We start from the raw sequence: 19,117 nt of genomic DNA, 5'->3' as shown, positions 1-19,117 counted from the left end.
TGCTGCAGAATACTAATATGTTTGTAATATGTTTGTTGAGGTTTTAAAATGCTGAAGCACTGGCTCTCCTTCCCGGCAGATTGATGACTTCTGCGTTGCCAAACAGGCCGCATTAAAGGGTATTATGAAACAATGCAGCCTGCCAAAACAGAGGCTTTAAAATCTCGGACTGAAAACAATAGCCTTACCTCTCCATTATTTGACTCATAATGGGACTTGGAAATCTGATTTAAGAGATCTGCGCGGTTAATAGTGTGTATAATGTCATGGTTATAGTTTCCACAATAAATTACCAGAATAATGGGCAAACTTTTAATTGAAACAATAAAGGCTTTGTTGCACAATTTTAATCCATTTCTTAATCATTCTGATTCTTCAAAGCATCAAGTAAAAATCCTGATGACAACACAAAGAAACAGCACTTATTAAACATTTAGCTCTGCCCAGGTCTCGATGTATTTTGATTTTACTTATGTTAATGGATCAGTGATGCTACACAACATGGTCTTGACTATGTTTCAGACAGTACTGCTGATAGTGATGGGTTTTATAGACTAAACAGTCAATCAATTGATCAAACAGATATAATCATCAGAATAATTAATAATGAAAATAAGGGACTGGGCAGAAAAACAAGAGGAAGAGACATTTTAAAGACACTCCAACCAAAATGAAGTTTGCCATTTTGAAAATCCTTATGACACTGCAAGTAAATGCTAAAGAGTTTCTAAATCTGTTCATTTCATGCAGTCCACACCTGATGAGGGAGCCTTTGAAGGTCAAATAAGAATAAACTAACAGTTTCTCACAACAATTAAGCACAGTGTTAAGATAAAAGTGATGTGATTCTACAGATTATGTGTCAAACTACTAAGAATCCTTTAATCCTCTGTTGCTATTTTAAATATTAATACTGCAACCTGAATGCAAGTTTAAACTAGTGACACTGTAGCCTGGTGCTCATACTGGGACTGTTCACTGAACATCACCTAACTGGGAAATATGCGTTCATTTGATCCTGGAGGATATGGAGTCCATGTGTGGCCTTATATTACTATCTTTGTGAGGACCATTGTTATTTTTAAGCCATTGTAGTGAGGACATTTCTGTCAGTTCTCATTATTTCAAAGGGCTGTTTGAGGATTAAGACTTGGTTTGGAGCTATATGTAGGGTTAGGGTTCTGGTGTATGGAATGCATTATCTCAGTGACGGTCCTCATGAGTGTAGAAAGACAGCATGAGAGTGCATGATACTTGCAACAGAGAAGTTTAAGGCATGAGTGTGGCAGATGCTCCCCCAACACCCCTATTTAGAGTAGATTTTTTCGACAGCAGACAGTTTAGTCTATAGCAGCTGAAGGCCACAGACATATAGAGACAGGCCGACAATTAAAATCTAGTGCCACTTACTCCACAGTGTATTTCCAATTCAGTAAACTACTGTGAAGGTGCTACTGAGGCAAGTTTTACAAAATTAACTCTTCTTCGCTGCCACAGAACTGTCATTCTGGACAGGAGAAGGACTCTGAGCCAAGACAAAACAAGGAGCTTGTAACTAAAAGAAGGTCTACTTGTGTTTGTGTGGGATGTGCTTTGGGTATGACAAGTGTGACATGAACCAGCAAATCATACTTTACAAATTATGCTACAAACATCTCCACAGCAGATTCAAACAAAAATAAACATGGTCATTTCAAGTAAAGTATTTATCCATTAAATGTATAGAAAGTGTGTATATTGCGATATGAATCCTTCTGTGGATATGAAATGTCAAATATAAAGACATGAGATACTGCTCATATTGCACAGCCCTACCCTTAACCCTGCCAGAGGTAAATGCATACTGGTCTGCCTGGTAACCAGCTAACACACATACTCACAACCCATCCCACACAGCGCTGCCTAGACAAGGCCAGCCGTCAGGTCACATTACTGCATGCATTCTCTTGCAATGCCCTCGGGTTATATCTGCAGTCTGCTTTCTTTTTTATTCAGATGGGGCACAAGCTGCCAGCACCAGAGGGCAGAAAAAATTGAATAAAACAGAACAGAACAGCACTGCAGTGTAAAGTGCAGTGTCAATTTTGTTAATCAATATTTGAAAAATATTAAAATGTAACTTAAGTAAAGAAATTAATGCAAAATTACATCTACTACTCACTGAGCTAGATTTACAGGACATGCAGTTTTACATGTTTGATTTTGTAGCTGCTGATGTAAAAGTTGGTTTTTGGAGATGTTTTCAGGAAGTATGTGTTCACACTGCATGCAACTTGGCTGATTCATCATGGCATTTCTCCTACATCCAATCTGATATGGCAGGTTGCTGGAACTTTCACTGACACACCAAATTTGTGGACAGTATTCCCTTTGTTAGGGATAGGGTTATAGTGTACAAGCAAAATGATTCTCTCTCAAAAGACAAGTGAGACTAAGGAAGCAGTTAATTCTGATATAATTCTGATTAAGAATTGACTGAATTAAAACATTAAATAGTCACCTGCATGACCACACATGCTCAGTCAACTAGAGCTGGATCTATTAGTTGACTACTCTAGATTTCATCACAGTACTTTCACTGTTAGTGCAAATTAAATCCACATCTGTTACTCAGCAACAACTTTAATAAAAAATTAGGGTAAGTAGTTTTTTTTTTTAAGGAAATCTGCCAAAACAATGATCTGGTAGGAGGTGGGAAAGTTGTTGTATCGCTAAAAAAGCAAAATGAGAACAAATGCAATGGAAACAGACCTTTGTGAATAAATCATGATGTACATGAAGCATGACAAAAACATCAGATCTGTGTGGAGGAGACTGCAACACTCCACAAATTAATACATGAAACAAACATATATGCCACATTTTTGTCCTGTCTTCTATATTGTTGGCAGCACCACTTGTTTATCTTAATGATCCAACTCCTAATATTATAGTGGTAGTGGATGGAAATTTTCTTTTGCTGGTTTTCTCAAAACACTTGGATGGAAATTTGGCTTGTGATATAAAACTGAATAGATTTATGTTTTCAACTGCTGGTCAAACAAAATGATCAACTTCCAGTTGTGAGCTGTGAAAGTCTGATTTGTATTATTTATCTTTTTATTCACCACTATCTAACATTTTATAGCACAAATGACTGAATCAAGAAAATAATCAACACATTAAACAATAATAGTTGCAAAAGAGCTTGGATAAGGGCAGGGAACTTCATGGTTTGTTCAAGTGATAGAATATCATGGGTCAGTGTGGTAACCCACGGCTGTGAGGATGGAGCAAAGTGGCACAGTTAAAGCATGCAATACCACCTCAGTGTGCACTATACACTCTGAAATCTGATGGGTGACTGTTGATTACAAAAACCTTTTTGAGTGTTGCAGTGAGAACAAAGCTAACAGTCTAGTTTCTGAATGACCAACATGACTGTGAGCCCAAACAGAACCCTTTAAAACCAAGACTGGTGTTAAGAGGTTTCCTCATAATCATCGTTCAGACTGCAAGCATGAATGGAGGACGGACACACAGACACCCACACACACACCCACACACCACACACACACACACACACACACACACACAGGACTGGTATTACTGCAGTGGAGTTGGTTGCACTGCAGAACTGTCAGGAAGCACTCACAGCACTCTGCTTTACTGCTTTGACACACACACACACACACACACACACACACACACACACACACACGCGCGCACGCACACACACACACACAGTGAAAACCGTCTCATACGCTCAATACAAGGTCACTGAGCTACTCGGTTAAAATACTGCTAACAGGAGGAGGAAGATGGAGAGCAAGAAAGGCAAGGACAGTTAAACTGACATGGCTGACTGCCTCTGAGTCTGTATCCAGTATCCTCTGCACACATTAGAACCAAAGACAAAGAAAGACCCTGTGGTGTGCGGGGGGGTTGATCACGTTTAGAAACATTCAGCTAAGGATCAGTCCACATGACTGTGTGATTGGATTCACAGAAACTCAACAAGACATCAACGTTTTACTGAGATTTTACTCTGAAAAACCCAACGTTATCATTCCCTGATTTACAAAAAGACTTACTGCTGGTTATTAAAGACATGTTGTGGCTGCCTGGTCAGTGACAATGGTCAGTTGAATGTTGACACTTCATACTCTGCAGACTATTAAAGTTAATAGGAAAACTACAACTTTTCTCAAAGCTGAATATTTTCCACTACAATTTTAGCTCTGAGCCATTACTTTCATTTATTACCATATTCATATTATCATATCTTGGTGGTGACATTAAAGGAGCAGTTCTACATTCTATTAGAAATACACATTTTTTGCCAGGAATTTGATAAGGAGATAGATACTATGTTAATCCCTGTCCTGTAAATATGAAGTTATAGCCAGCAGCCAGTTATCTTAGCTTAGCATTAACACAGGAAACAGGGAAACAGCTAGACTGGTTCTGTCCAAAGGTAACAAAATCTTCTGCAAAACATGTTTTTTGCAAGGGGAGGTTACAAACCAGATTATTAGCTGCATTGGAAAACACAAATGCCACCTCATATTCATGCATTGATTCAGTGGTACTAGGGCTGGGCTAATGATTATTTTATATATGCTTATATTGTTTAGTCAATGACAGATCAGAAAACAGCGAAGAGCCCCCATCACAATATCCTTGAGCACAAGGTGACGCCATTAAATGCCATGTTTTGTCTGATCACCGATCCAAATCCCCAAAATATTATTACAGTTTACCATCATATAAGGACCCGCTTGGCATGGAGTATCTGCACTTTGTTCCAAACACCCACTACACTGCCAATGTTAAACATCCACACCAAAAACCCCTCCAAAAAGATACCAATTTTAGCTCCTGTCACATGACAGTGGTTTAAGAGTAGTATTTTCCGACAACACACACACAGTGGCACCCAAGCTAAATGCCTCATAGTAAGAAAAAAGTAAAGTTTTCCACTTCTGTCTGTCCTCAGTTGAAATGGCTCCTGCCAGAAACAACATCTGCGGTAGGAACCAACGACAAACTTTTTCAACGAGAGAAAGAGACGGGAAAAGCGTGAACAAATCATAACAGAAAAGTGTGTTCTCTGGGTGTCTCTGGGTATTTTTCATGCAGATATCTAAATTTGTGTGCTAACGTTGTATTATGTCCGCTTTTTGTCCCTTTCACAAGCCATATAATAATAGACAAAGAATACATCATAACTACTGAAAAGCCTGCTCAGACACATATATCCATGCATGTAGAGATAACACACACTTATACAGAGTTATGGAGCTAATCATATAATGACAGAGCAGAGAATGAGCAATTGAATCTGAGTCAGCTAAAAACCATCAGACTGGCTCCAGTTCTAACAAGTCCTCAACAAAGACTGTCCCCAGGCCCAGACTCCCAACACTTACACTTAAGAAACGTGGCTAACGCCCTCAACACACCACTGGCATCAGTCTGTCAGCTTGTGGAGTACATTTAATACATTTTATCACATATGGAATGCTTCACTCTTCACGAGTCCTGGCATGAATTACGATTTATCAAATGTGTTGATATATCTGCTAATGGACCAGCTGGTAAAACAGTTCATTTCATTAGACACCTGCTTTTGTCAAAAGCGACTTGAATTTCTTTTCTAAATCAACACATGGGGGACAATTTATAAACTGGAGATTTAACCACTAAACTTATGATTAATGGCCAATCAACAACCTTATAAGAATGTAAGAAGCAAGCCAATGCTGAGTTAATTTACAACTGTTTTTGTTTGGAATAAGACACCAAAGCCTATTAAAGCTTAATAGGTAAATTAAGTTTAGCTAAATTTAGTCTGAGTCTCTGAGTCTCTCTGCCACGCTGAAGACACCTGCACCCAAGGCCTGTTGAGTGCAACTTCCAATATGCATCAGCTGAACAGTCATAAAGAGAAGTACTGCAATGTAAACAGGGTCCTATTTATCTTAATGCCATATACAGTTCAGTATATTTATCTTAATTCATTCTTATTCTATTCTATTTATATTTTGTGTTGTTTGCAAACTGTCCTGTGTGATGCTTCTGTCTGTATAACCTGCCAGAAACTTAATTTCCCTGAGGGAGTCATCCCAAAGGGATCAATAAAGTCTTGTCTAAGTCTCTGTCTAAGTCTACTCTGTTGGAGCTGATGGACATATCTGTATATGGAGTCACATATGTTTGGTCACTTTACTACAGAAAGAAGAAACAGACATGTAACTGCTAAACAGGGTATGAAGGCACATTTGTTTTGTTTTGGCACATCTGAGGAGTTTTGGGGCGTACTGTTCCTTGCTTAAAGACACCTACACAGTAATTGCTGAGGTAGGCGAGCATATTCCTCATTCACTTTCCATGCCCACATTTTTCCAAACCAGTCAGAGAGGATTTGAGCTGGCAACCTCCCAGTCACAACTCCACCACACTTGACTCTTGTTCAGATATTGTGTAGTCAATTTCCCAAAATAAAAAGCCAGTTTATGCTCAGTCCTTTCTGTGTCTTGGAGGGCTATAGTCGTGCAGATACTGCCTCAAGTGGTGCAAGTCTGAGCTATGACCTCTGTCACAGCAGATCCAGTCCTTTCCACAGAGAGCAGAAAGAGCCTCACAGTATCAGTCTTCATCCACACTGTTTTGATTCACACTGAGACAAAAGTCAGTAGACAGAAAGGAGGCTTGCATACTTTCCATCTCTATTGGAGAGCTGTCTGGATATGGGAGGTAGCTGTGGTTTGGTCTGGACCTGTTTCACGTGTGAGTGTGTGTGTGTTTTCACATATGAAAGACCCAGCACAAAAAAACAGTAGCTGTTCCAGGCATACTCCAAGCCATAACATTAACACACATATCCAACCACACACACACACACACACACACACACACACACACACTCACACACAAGTTCAATGTCTGTACTTTTCTCTTGGTTTGAGCAATGGAAAACAGACAGGCTTACAGTATCAACAGTTTTCTCAAGCCAATGGACGCCCACACATACACACACTCACATCTTACTGTGTCAACAGTTAACTTCAAACCGACCGACCGACCAACCGACAAACCCCAAACACACTCTCACTTTGTTTCACCCTCTCACACACACTTTATAATAACATCATCTCCCTTAAACATCAATGGCACACACAATAAAGGCCTGTGTGGCAGAGCTCAGGGTATAATTAACACTGCTTCTGTGCCTTGTTATATTGCTTTGTACTGTTAAATCTAACAGGCTAACAAACAGCCAACTACACTCTTTCCATCTGTAATTATGCTACAAGTGGATTGTCTGTTTGGCTCTTCTTTTCTCTGCCTTTTTGATAGAACATTTATTCATGCTATGACTCTTAAACAATGCGATTTTTGGGGGCATTTTGAAAACATTTGAAATCTGACAAATACTTCAGTCTAAAATCAGTAATACGTGATTTAAAAAAATTATACACATCTTATATGACATCAAGAGCTACCATCAAGCAAAGTCCATACATACTAATACTAGTGTGGCTTTTTGATCATACGTCAATAATTAAGTCTAAAAATTAAAGGCAAAGCAGATAATCCACCAACAGTATGAGTGACTGTAGCTTGCAGAACTTAAGCTAGTGCTTTACTTTTCTGAGGATCATTGTGAGTGGGAGGCTCTGTGCAGACGTCCTGTGTACCCTCCAATTTTTTTGTGTCTGCGTGGGCACAACGCTACAAGGGCATCAACTGTGTATGCTCTCCTCAAAGTGGACTTCAGGTGGACTAGCAATAAAAACAACCAATGCAAGTGCCCTGGGCAAACAATCAAACTGTTTACATTGTGATTATTTGGTATGAGCCATAACCTTGTGCAAATTCAAATGTCAAAGTTAAGCAAAGTTGAATTTTTTTTAATGATTTCTTTTTAATAAAAAGTGCTTGTATTGTGCTCCTATGAACAAATCCACATACTGCTGAAAATTAATGAGTATACAAATATCACCCAATATTTTTTAACAGAAATGCATGACATAAAACATCTTTGCAACTTGGTTATTAAATAATTGTGATCATAATATGTAAGTCGGTCATTTTACCGTTGAAAATTAAAGCTATAAATGTCTTCCAGTGGACAAACTATGTAACTGTCATTTCTACATTACTGTAAAGATATCTTTGCCACTTTTGTTCTGCAATTTCTTGTTACTTGTGAGAGCATAGCAGCATGTAAATCCACCTCTACCAGCCGCAAGTCTAAAATTCTTATTTACATTTTTGAAATAATATAATGACACACTTTTTACATTTCGTTGGTTAAACCTCTGTACTAGGAATGGGCATTTTAATTACTTTTTGATGACGATTAATCAAGCCAGTTTAAGTCGATTAATCGTGATGTCATAATTAACACATGCTGTCCACTCAAACAAAAATAATAATATGTTGTCATGTCGAGTCATGTTTTTTGCACTGTACTGTACAGATGCACCAACTTTACCTTCCAAACTCTGCTCATCAACAATGCAACTAAGACTAGTTCTCAGCAGTGTGTCTCACCTGTGCTGAGAGTCTAAAGTACGAAAGTACAGAACCTGAAATCTTCCAGTCTCCGTCAATGTGACGGCAGGTGATAGTGACCAAAAAAATGAGACGTGAGAGCTGTCCATTCAGCGGTTGTTATTGTTATACTTTTTTAGCGTCCATCAAGTTCTTTTTCAGAGCTGTAGCTGCATCGTCTGAAATCATTTAAGTCATCAAAGCTATTTGTTATTTCTTCCTGTTGTTTGCTGTCACATGAGCATTTAGGTTCAATAAACCAGCAAGTGCCGGCTGTCAGATGGCTGGCCGGGCATTAAAACATTTTCACCCAACTACTTTCTTAACGTTTCATCACTTCATTATATAATGTTATAACTCTCATCTTAAAGCAGATGAGGATTTTTGTCATCAGATGTCTGGGAACTTCAGTTTTCAGAGAAACAAGAGAAACTCAACGTCCTGTGTTAAACATTGATTTTTAAATATGACACTGCTTTATTCAATGATGCCTCAGTGGATAATTCAGCTCCCAGTAAAAACATCCTGATCGATGAACACTGAAGGAATCCTAACCTAAAAACAAGCTGAGCATCTAGAAACAATGTGAGCTAATGTTAGCAGCAGCTTGGTTATCAGCCAGCAGACCTTTATTAAACTGATGTTGAACGTGAAACTACTAAAGCAATAACTCCTGCAAAAATTAAGCAACACCCCAACCCCCCAAGTGTTCACAGACAGTAGAAACTTCTTAAAGAAAAACAAGTGAAACAGAGTCAGCCTCTACTCAGCACAGTCAAAACGACAATCCTGATTCCCAGCTGCACAGCCTGCCCCTGGATCTCCATAAGGGCCGAGGGACATAGACACAGAAAGACAAAGAAAGAGAGAGAGAGAAAGTGGCTTGGCTAGAGTGATACAACTCAGAGGAAAAACACGACAGGGAAAAATAAAAGAATTAAAAAAAAAACTGAAAAGAAAAAATGAGATTAAATTTTCCAAGAAGGAGGGCTGTGCAGTAACACAGCAACAGCAGCCAGAATGACTCTACATCTGTCTGGAATTAAAGAGAGACAGAGACAGAGACAGACAGTGCTGCAGTTGGTTGAAAACGGTATTTGAACTTTAGTGTTTTTGTTCATACCAGAGATGAAAGGAGCCTGTACAAAATCCTGTCCAAAGCAGAGCCACACTAACATTTCCTTCTATGCATAAATTAAGCAAAACACTAAAGTATAAAAATAAAGGTAAAGCCATACTGTTGCTATATTTAGAGGATATATTTTCTTAATGCAGAACCATTCAGCTGTCAAAAACTGCTGAATATCAAAGCTACAACTTTTCTATATTTTGAGATTTGTAATCTCCTTAATACTTTCTTTGACCAGACTGAGCAAATCAAAATTTTACAAGTATATATTTTTTTGAAGTTTGTCTTCTGCTGTTTTACAGAAAAGACAAGTTTCAAATTCTCAAAGTAAAGAACTGAATAAAGTACAGTTTGAGATTTCCTTTCATTTGCTGCCTCTGTAAACAGCTAACTGGATTTGTCAAAGTGACAACTGCACCAACAAATATTTCTAGTCTGTTTTCCCAGATTTCCTTGTTGTTTGACCATGTCACTGGTACCATGGGAGGAATGTCTATCAGACCAGCACTAGCATTCTAAATGGCATCCCTGACCTCTGAACCCTGAAGGGTTTGTAGGGGTTTACCTGGTTGCACATACCACAGAAATACCCAGGACCCTTCCTCCACTGTTATGAAGAGACTGTATACTGAATACACCATCAGGCCATTAACTGGTCTGTTGTTTGACCACAGGTCCATGGTGTTTTTAGAGCAGTTAACAAAGGAGAGACAGAGGAAACTGGAGTACTGTTACCTCATCTGGATACTCCATTAATACTATGTGCTTCTCTGTGAGTGTGTGTGTGGGAGGGTGACACACACACAGGCTGAGTCATTGCATTCAGCTGCCAGTTGCCTGTTTCAACAACAAACAGCAGAAAAACCATTTATTGTTGTGGAGAGCACACACATACATCCTTGTTTTTGTCCCTTGTAGGGTATACCGGTTTTTGTGTGAGAGCCGCTATTTCAAGGGGTCAGACATGCATTACAAAAATGTATTAGAATTGAGAGTGATTTTTGAGGACAAGTATCATTAAGTTATCAATTTAGAGTGTGTCTACACCTCAAAGTTTGGACCAGGATCTGAACCAAGGTTCATGCATTTGTTACACTGTGATTAGGTTAGTTTTGGTTTCACATTGCTTTTTGTGAGAGCATTTAAGAACTTTGCCTGACCCACATACCCACATCCTGTCGTCATCACCTTTGACGTCTCCCTATATGTGACATTGATTGGTTTATAGACGGGCATGTGTCTGATGTTGGTGTGTTGTCAATTCAACTCATCCTTTTGGAATTTTCATACATTTTTTCAAACTGACTTTCAACTTTGCTGACAGAGCAAATTACAATTAAATATTTTGCGTCCTCCTCCATGTGCTATGTATAATTCTCCTCTTATGATTACTTTTCTTCCTCTACTGGTATGAAATTGGTCTGAAACATCCAGAACCAGATTTGGACCAAGACCACCCCTTTTGGTTGGACCAAATTATGGTCCTTTGGTCTGGACCATGGTCCAACGCACCTTTCACACCTGCTTTTTTGGTTCGGATCAAACTAGGTGCGTGTGAAACAACTTTTGCTCTAAACCAGCTTTTTGGCCAGATGTAAGGATAATCCCCGTTTTCATCACCAAAACTTATATTTTACTAACTCAGTGAGAGTAATTTATTTCCAGTTGTATTCATATTTGAAGCAGGGAATGATTACACAATTGGGGCTTACAACTGGAAGGTTGACAGTTCTATTCCTGTGTCTGCGGGATAAATGAATTACTACCACCACCCACTGCAGTGGTCTCTGAGCTGCAGTGCAATATTAATTCATGACTTGTTGCAATTCAATAGCACAAAATTACTTTAATTGACTTTAATCCAAGCAACCTTAAAATGGTCTTTGATGATGACAATTAGATGCCATCACTGGGTGCACCTAATAAACTGGCAATTAAGCATCTTCGGTACAGTATCCTCTACTGGTCACAACTTATTTGAGGAAGTCTGGCAATTAAAAATTAACAGTTAATACATGAGGAGGCTGAAACTGTCATTCTGCTACTGACTAAAATCACTGAATATTGGCAAACAGTTTGTAGCATTTAGGCTAGCCAGTTAGCCTGGCTGAACCTACAGGTTCAGATTAGCCATACTAGCTAGCCTAAATTAGTAAACCATGAAGCCTTATGTTTTATTTGCCCAGCAGGTCTTGCAACCCCTTACTGCAGTGAAATAAGCAACTCTACATCACTGTCAACCACACAATTGGTCAGCCGTCCAACAGACAAAGCCATGAATGAAGAACCCAGTCAATACACAGCCATCTCCAGTTTCTTGCTCCAGTCCTGATGCAGTTTAATATATGAGTGTCTCTGCAGGTCTAACACTGACACAGCAAAACAGACTGCATGATAGACTACTACACAGTAGCACTGCATTACACTATACATTACACTGAAGCTTAATATACTGCACTATAGGTTAGTATTTTTTATCTATGTGATATGTTCACATCTAAGCATTTTTTCAGTCCATGTTCAGGTGATAGACATTTGAAATATGAGAAAACGTGAATTTCAGATGTGCTTTTTTCATAAGAGTGGTTGTTTCTTGCATTAAAATGGTTGCTCTGAAGGGGCCAAATGTTAAATCTCAAGTGTCTGTGCTTTCTTGAATGCATCAAGGGGGAACAGTGTCAAAACAGTCCTTCTTCACAACTGCTTTATCATGGTGAGGATGTTTTCACAACAAAATAAAAGTGGCTAAATAAGAAACCAAGGTCTAGAGTGTCCCTCTGTAGCAGATCTGCTCCTTTGCTCCTTCACACCCTCTCTGTGTGTTTTACCCCTGGGACAAAGAGGAATTTCCTGAGAGAAGGAGGGATGACTTTTCCATACACTTGGTGAGAGAGAGACACATGCAGTATGACAGACAGAAGGGAAGAAGAAAACAACAACATCAGCTGGTGACCTGCTTTGACCTCCTGTGGCCACCAGTGACAATGTACTGACAAGCTGCACCAGAGCAGCTGATACAGATGTAACCAGTGGATTCAATTTGATGTTTACACAAGTCAGAGGAAGCACACAAGGCCAACATCCTTTCCTAACGCTTGCAGGCCTGTCCAGTGCCTGGAAATGCAGATGTGCAAATCCCACAACAGACATGTATTCACTTAATGGTCTCTGAGCAAAACAGTGAAGCCTCCATCAGTCACTAAGCATGGTTCTGGAAAGGAGCATTAACCAAAATATTTATCCACATCAGTTTCATCTAAGTGTTGTGACATCTTGGGTTGACATAAAAAGGGGCACTAATAGGTGCTTTTGCAACAAAAGTTCTAGGAACTTCAATATGCCAAGATCTTATGTTCAGGAACTTTCCCAAGGTTAAAACGTTCCTCCAGCTCACTGAGACTTGCTCCATAGCAGGGCAAAGTCCCTGTGATGATTAACCAAATTAATCCACTGACATAACAGAAGCATGGCAGTCATCTGTCACATCATTTGTGAGTTGAATGTCATCCTCTGCAAAAATGGACAACAAAGCCTGGTGTCTGCTGTCAGTCCATTGTTTGTAAAGTCTCTTGGCCTATTTTTTGTAGCCACAAACTACAAGCAAAACATATTTTCAGTTGCAGGGGTACAACTATCTCACCTGAACTTATTTTAGACTCTGGTTCTTACAGTGGAAATGCAGGTTGAGGAACTGAGTTCCTCAAGAGGTTCTTGTTCCCCAGGGAAAAATGCACCTATTCTGAAAAGAATACCACCTACAAAATCAAGAACAAACCCAATAGAAAATCCAAAGACTGTGTCACCCTACTTGCTTTAGATGGATCACTGGGAAGTGCGATGGAGGAGCACAGTGGGTTAACCACTGAACAAAAGGATTTCAGGAAACCAGGACCCTGTACATCTAGAACTCAAGTTGACTGGCTGGTTTGACACAGTCCCGGCAGCCTTTAGCTGAAGTAGGGCAGTAGAAATTTTTATACTCCAGTTAACCCTCAACACTACTGGGAGATACTGAATTCTGTCCCACTTTGCTGCACGCGAGTGTGTTATAGATGTGTAACGTCTCAAGTCTGTCATTATGATTACACTTCGGCACCGATGGGCCTGGATACAGATTTCAGCACCGAAAGAGGCTCTCCTATCACCAGTGATTGTAAGAATTTTAAGTATTAAACATCTGAAAGACTATTGTTTGAAATCTACAATCAAAACCACTGAGCAGTTCAGTTTAGTGTAGACATCTGCTCTTGCGTATTGAGATTTGTATCAATATCAATGCATAAGTAGAGAAATCCCATAATTCCATATTCTGTACCCATTTTTCTGTGGTGTTTCATGAAGCTGCTCATGTTCAAACAACATTTTTTTTTAAATAATTATTTTTGAATTGGGTATTGAAACTGAGGTTTTTGAGTATTTTGAGTTGGCACTAGTAATATTTGAAACAATAACCAATAATAATAATAACAATAACCCTAGAGAGGGTTATGCCACATTCACACTGCATCATAGACAGCATCTTCATTCATTTTAATTAGACTGACTCAACAAAGCAGTCCAACATCATCTGACAATGTACACTGGCCAATCAATCTTCAAACAGGACTTTGTTGGTTCTCATCAGTAAAACTCATCTACTGCTGCAGTGGTGCAATCACTGGATTAAATGCTTTGCTGACCTATCCTATTCTAGAGAAATCTGTAGCAAGACTGCTACTGCCCTCCACTTCGCAGGGTTATAAATCGACTTATGGTTGGTTCATCAAATCACATTTTGTAGGACAATATTTTAATATATCATCACTGACATGATACAGATAAAAAAGTGTGTCATTTCAATGTAGAAGTTTTATAAATTGACAAAGGATTTAGCAATCCACCCAGAGAAGATTATTTTTTGGCACTGTTCTGAGCAGAAAACACTGCACTACACTACAAACACCCGACCACCACAACTATTTTTGGTCTTAACTTTAACATGAACTTGTTCCAACTTCTTACTCAAACTCCATTTCAAGACCTTTTCTCAGGTACAACAATATGATGATCTAATATGATCTAATAAATCCTTATGTTCAGCGTATGACCAGTCAGTGCAATGATTCTACTGTTAACCTTTCTGGGATTTCTAATTTTGAGACCGTGAGACAAGTCTATCAACAAGAAATGACAGTTAAGCTATACCTGCAAGACAGTGTATAGCAGAAAGACAAGATGGTGAGACAGGTTGACCAGCAGGAAGAAAGACAGACACACAGACATACAGACAGATGGTAGGCCTGCATGTCTGATGATGCTGAATTTTAAATGACTTTTAAATGGGACTTGGGGCAAACCCTGAGCGGCCTGATTGTTCATGAAAATTCAATTCAAAATAAAAACAGCACACACTGATGCAGTCATATATATTGGGATCCATATATGCAATAATAATATCTGGATAAACTATACCTTTTTAAAGTCAGTTGAGTGGCAGCTAGGGGGACACGCCCATAGCTGTGTAATGCTATATGAATGCCACGCCTTGCTTGTGTCAGTTCAGCACGCTTGGCCTCCAGGCTGCAGCAGCAATAAACGCAAATATATTCCGGCTGGAAAGGCGCTGTCAGCCGGCTGCTGCTCCCCGGCGAACCTGCGCATCCAGGCCCTGCGGCGTTTAATACAGCACCGGGAAAAAAAAACTGCACATGCACAATAAATAACAGCGCTTACAGGCAGAAATCAGCCATAGGTGTTGCATATGCAGTCACCACTAAGATTCATTTAATCAGCTGACGTGAATGAAAGCCTTTTTTCTGTGAAGCTAGTCACCCCCCCCCACCCCACCCCCTTTTCTCTGCACACACATGCAGCCACTAACGGGATTAATTGGCTTTTATTCCAGCGGATGTTAATTAAAGGACCCGCTCTCCGTTTGACACACAACAAAGGTCTAAATGTGGTGGTTTTTCACTGCGAAGACTTATATACCAGATATGAAACAGCGAAGAAACGAGAAAACAGGATGAATGTGGTGGGATAGAGATGCGTTTAAGGTGGTGGTAGGGGGAATCGGGCTACTTACTGCGCGGATCCTGGGAGATATCTGAGAGAAAAAACGCAGCCAGCAGCGGGGAAAGAGAGGAGAGGTGTCCGCCGGGAAACCCCGCGGTGTAACGGGAAAGGTTCCGTCGGGTTTTCTGCCGGTTTAGTCCGGGTGTTCACCGACTCCCCTTTCCCAGATATCCCAGATTTCCCCTGCTGCTACACTGAATCCCACCACCGCTACCACTGGCGTCAAGTCAGGAGCAGACAAAAAGGATGACTTCTGTACGGGAATTTCACAATAAAACCTCTTCGCAGCTGTATTATACTGGCATGTTAGACATGTTTAGATAAAGAAATAACTTAAAAAAACAAACAAAACTCCGAACCATACAAAATAAAGCAGTTAAACCTTTCAATAAACTCACATATTATTTTTTATTTCTACTTTATTATAGCCTACTAATTAATGTTTTAATATTCAAAATTCTGTATATTGTTTCTAGTGTTTTGTACACTGCCATAGTTTACTACTACATACTTTTCTTCATTTGTCTCTGTAAAACACATTCTTATATTCAAATTGTCAGTAATATACAAAGGCTCAGACAAGTTAGCCGAGATTCCCATGTTGGAAATGTCTGACGTAGGCTATATAATCAAAATAAAACAAAAAATACTTCATAAAATAAAAAGACAATAATCGTTTATTGAGGAGAAATTTGGAAAACGGTGCAATGTGGATGTAAAATAAATAGTAGACCAGAAATGTCTGTAGTCAAATAGTTTGGTATTTTTATTGTGAAGCTAAAATCACCTCACTTCCGGTGTTTTAGCGTCTGGCTTGCCGCATCCTCAAGCTCCACACCGGATCCCAAAAAACTCAGCGGGAGCGCGCATCCATACCCTGCGCGTTCGCGGTGCCTTGTTTCCTGTCCTGCCCTGCCCAGAAATCAGCCTCAACCAATCAGTCCTGATGAGATCATTCTATTCTATTCTATTCTAGTCTATTCTATATTTTGTTCTGATATTAAAGTTAGAATGATCCCCCCCCACTCACACACACACACACACACACACACACACCACACACTGAAGTCAGCACCTTGTTGAGTTTTTAAGCTGTTTTTCGTGAGAAAGTGTGACCTCTACTGGTTCAGCACTGCCTGTGTAGAAATACTGAGGGTTAAATCACGTAACTAGTAACATATGTTGACATGTAGGCTACAGTATTTACCAAAATGCATTATAAGCAGGATTTGTTCAAATCTCAGGACTGTGAGGTTGAAAAACGTTGTTTGCCAGATTGCAGGCCCACAGCCATTAAAAAATAAATAAAGGAAAGAAAAGAAAAATGGAAGAAAACACAGCCAATAAAAACTACAGAACTTATAAATATGCAGAATAGCAGTAATAGTCTGGTGGCTCTGCATATACACTGTTCTCTATTGCAGCTAATTTTTTGAGTGCATAGGGGCTTGAATCACTGCAACACATTCATTTGTCATTTTCTCAAGCTAAATTCTAATGTGGCAAAGCTATGCAGCTGAATCCATTAAAATTCCATTAATTTATCCATTACTATATGGTACTGATGTAATTCAAGAATTTCAAATGGAATTTTATGAGGATAACTGCTAAATTAATGGAGTGTGATATATTACTTTTATGAGTTATCTGTACAGTTAAATAATATTTTTATAGGTATAAAGTCCCTTAATGTAAATAGACACTCAACTGGCAGTTTATTAGGTACACCTAACTAAAACTAATGAAATAAAGTTTAACAGCACCACAAACTACAGCCTCCAAAATGCTGAATGTCGAATCAGCATCTCTCTAAAACAGTTTCAACAAAAACTGAACATCATAAGCTTCAGATTTTATTACAGAATAGACTGCCACCTGTTTGCATATACAGGTTATGTATGATACCTCCCTGGCCATGCTGCTAACTGAGACGGCGACATAAAAATCCAGGGCTGCTGCATTAAGCCAGTGAAGCACAGCAGGTCGGGACTGAGACACGTGTTTTATCTTAACAGGCCCATGATGATCTGCTGTAGTGTATCCCACAGCAATTATGCAGACAGCAGAAAGGAAGGAAGAGGAGGTGATACAAGCTGCTGCTGTAAACCGCAATGTAACATCCCACATATGATGCATGTTGCATTGAGTGGGTGGGGACCATTTTCACTGTCACTCAAACCTCAAAGGTTTTGACCTTTTCAGTATAAATTCATGTGAACATAATTCAAACCTCAACCACAACTTCAAATCATCATGAGGTTTCAGTACAAAGAGACTCCATGTCAGTAAAAAAAATCACAAATTGTCATTTTTCCATCATTACAAAAGCCAACACTGAGAGACCATGATGAGCTGCAGATTATACATAGAGAGACACAAGCAGACAGAGGCAGACAAACTTTAAACTAGTGATGCAGTCAGTTGAAGCGGGACGTCCCCTGTTGACTTACAATAGATAGCTGATGGAAAAAAGGAATTAAAAATTTCCACCATGTTATTTTCTGTTGAACAGAAAATCTTAAATCATGAAAAAAAAAACAAAACAAAAAAAACCCAGCTTTATCTGCATTACATATCTCAGTACCTTGACAACCTTTCCAGTCCACAGTCCATTGCTACCTTAGTATCAGTACACTCTCATTTGTTTGTGTAAAGCAGCCTGCCTGTGATTCTGGCCCTTGACCAGATATACAGAGGCAGGTAAACACATGTAACCTCAGTTTATGCAGCTTTACACCAGCAGGAAAACAGTTTACTGCCTCTTTATGATGTAAACATATTGTATATATACATTAAAAGAAACTACTATAAATGTCATGGAAATTATATTGAAATGCAAATACTGAACCAATCAATGCTATATAAAGGTAAAAATGGAAAAAAGGTTAGTAGGTTATGAACATAGGTGGCTGTGGTCTTTTGTGGGCTGTAGTTGGAATCCACAGCCAACATTATTGCAATAGTGCACAAGTTATTTCACAGCTATGCTCAGCTGACCATGCATGCAGCAACCACTAAATGACATCACAAGCAGGGTGCTAACAAATGAGTATCAGAATATGTGTTAATATTATAATAATTATAATATTATATTATGACTTAACAGTGGATGACAAATCTTTTTTTTTTGTTGTTGTTGAACTATAGTGGTTGGAAATTGTCACTTTGTAAAAGTGAAGTAAAAGTATATTTAGGGTGAGATCAAAAATACTCTGACATCACAGCTGCGTGCGGTCACAGCACAACTTAATGCCAGACTTAAAAGCATCATTACACCAACTCACACTGCATCACTGATGGGTGTCGTTGAAACTTCCAACCACAGATCAGATTATATCAAGTTGAAAGGATGTAGCTGCTGAAAGTTGATATTTTGTGTTGTCTGTGTATATT

At 39.1% G+C, this 19,117-nt stretch overlaps 1 protein-coding gene across 12 annotated transcripts in view; it reads right to left on the bottom strand.

The window, feature by feature from the left end:
* Window positions 1–15,955, bottom strand: part of raph1a (Ras association (RalGDS/AF-6) and pleckstrin homology domains 1a) — a 119,559-nt gene extending 103,604 nt beyond the window's left edge. For all 12 annotated transcript variants that reach the window (XM_051068678.1, XM_051068654.1, XM_051068571.1 and 9 more), the window contains exon 1: window positions 15,735–15,955. The gene's annotated coding sequence lies outside the window, so the exon portion shown is untranslated. The remainder of the gene's footprint in view (window positions 1–15,734) is intronic.
* Between the last annotated feature and the right edge of the window lie 3,162 nt (window positions 15,956–19,117).

Source organism: Lates calcarifer, linkage group LG1, assembly GCF_001640805.2.
Source record: "Lates calcarifer isolate ASB-BC8 linkage group LG1, TLL_Latcal_v3, whole genome shotgun sequence".
In the NCBI taxonomy this organism is placed as follows: domain Eukaryota; kingdom Metazoa; phylum Chordata; class Actinopteri; family Centropomidae; genus Lates; species Lates calcarifer.
This window is presented reverse-complemented; position numbering and strand designations above follow the sequence as displayed.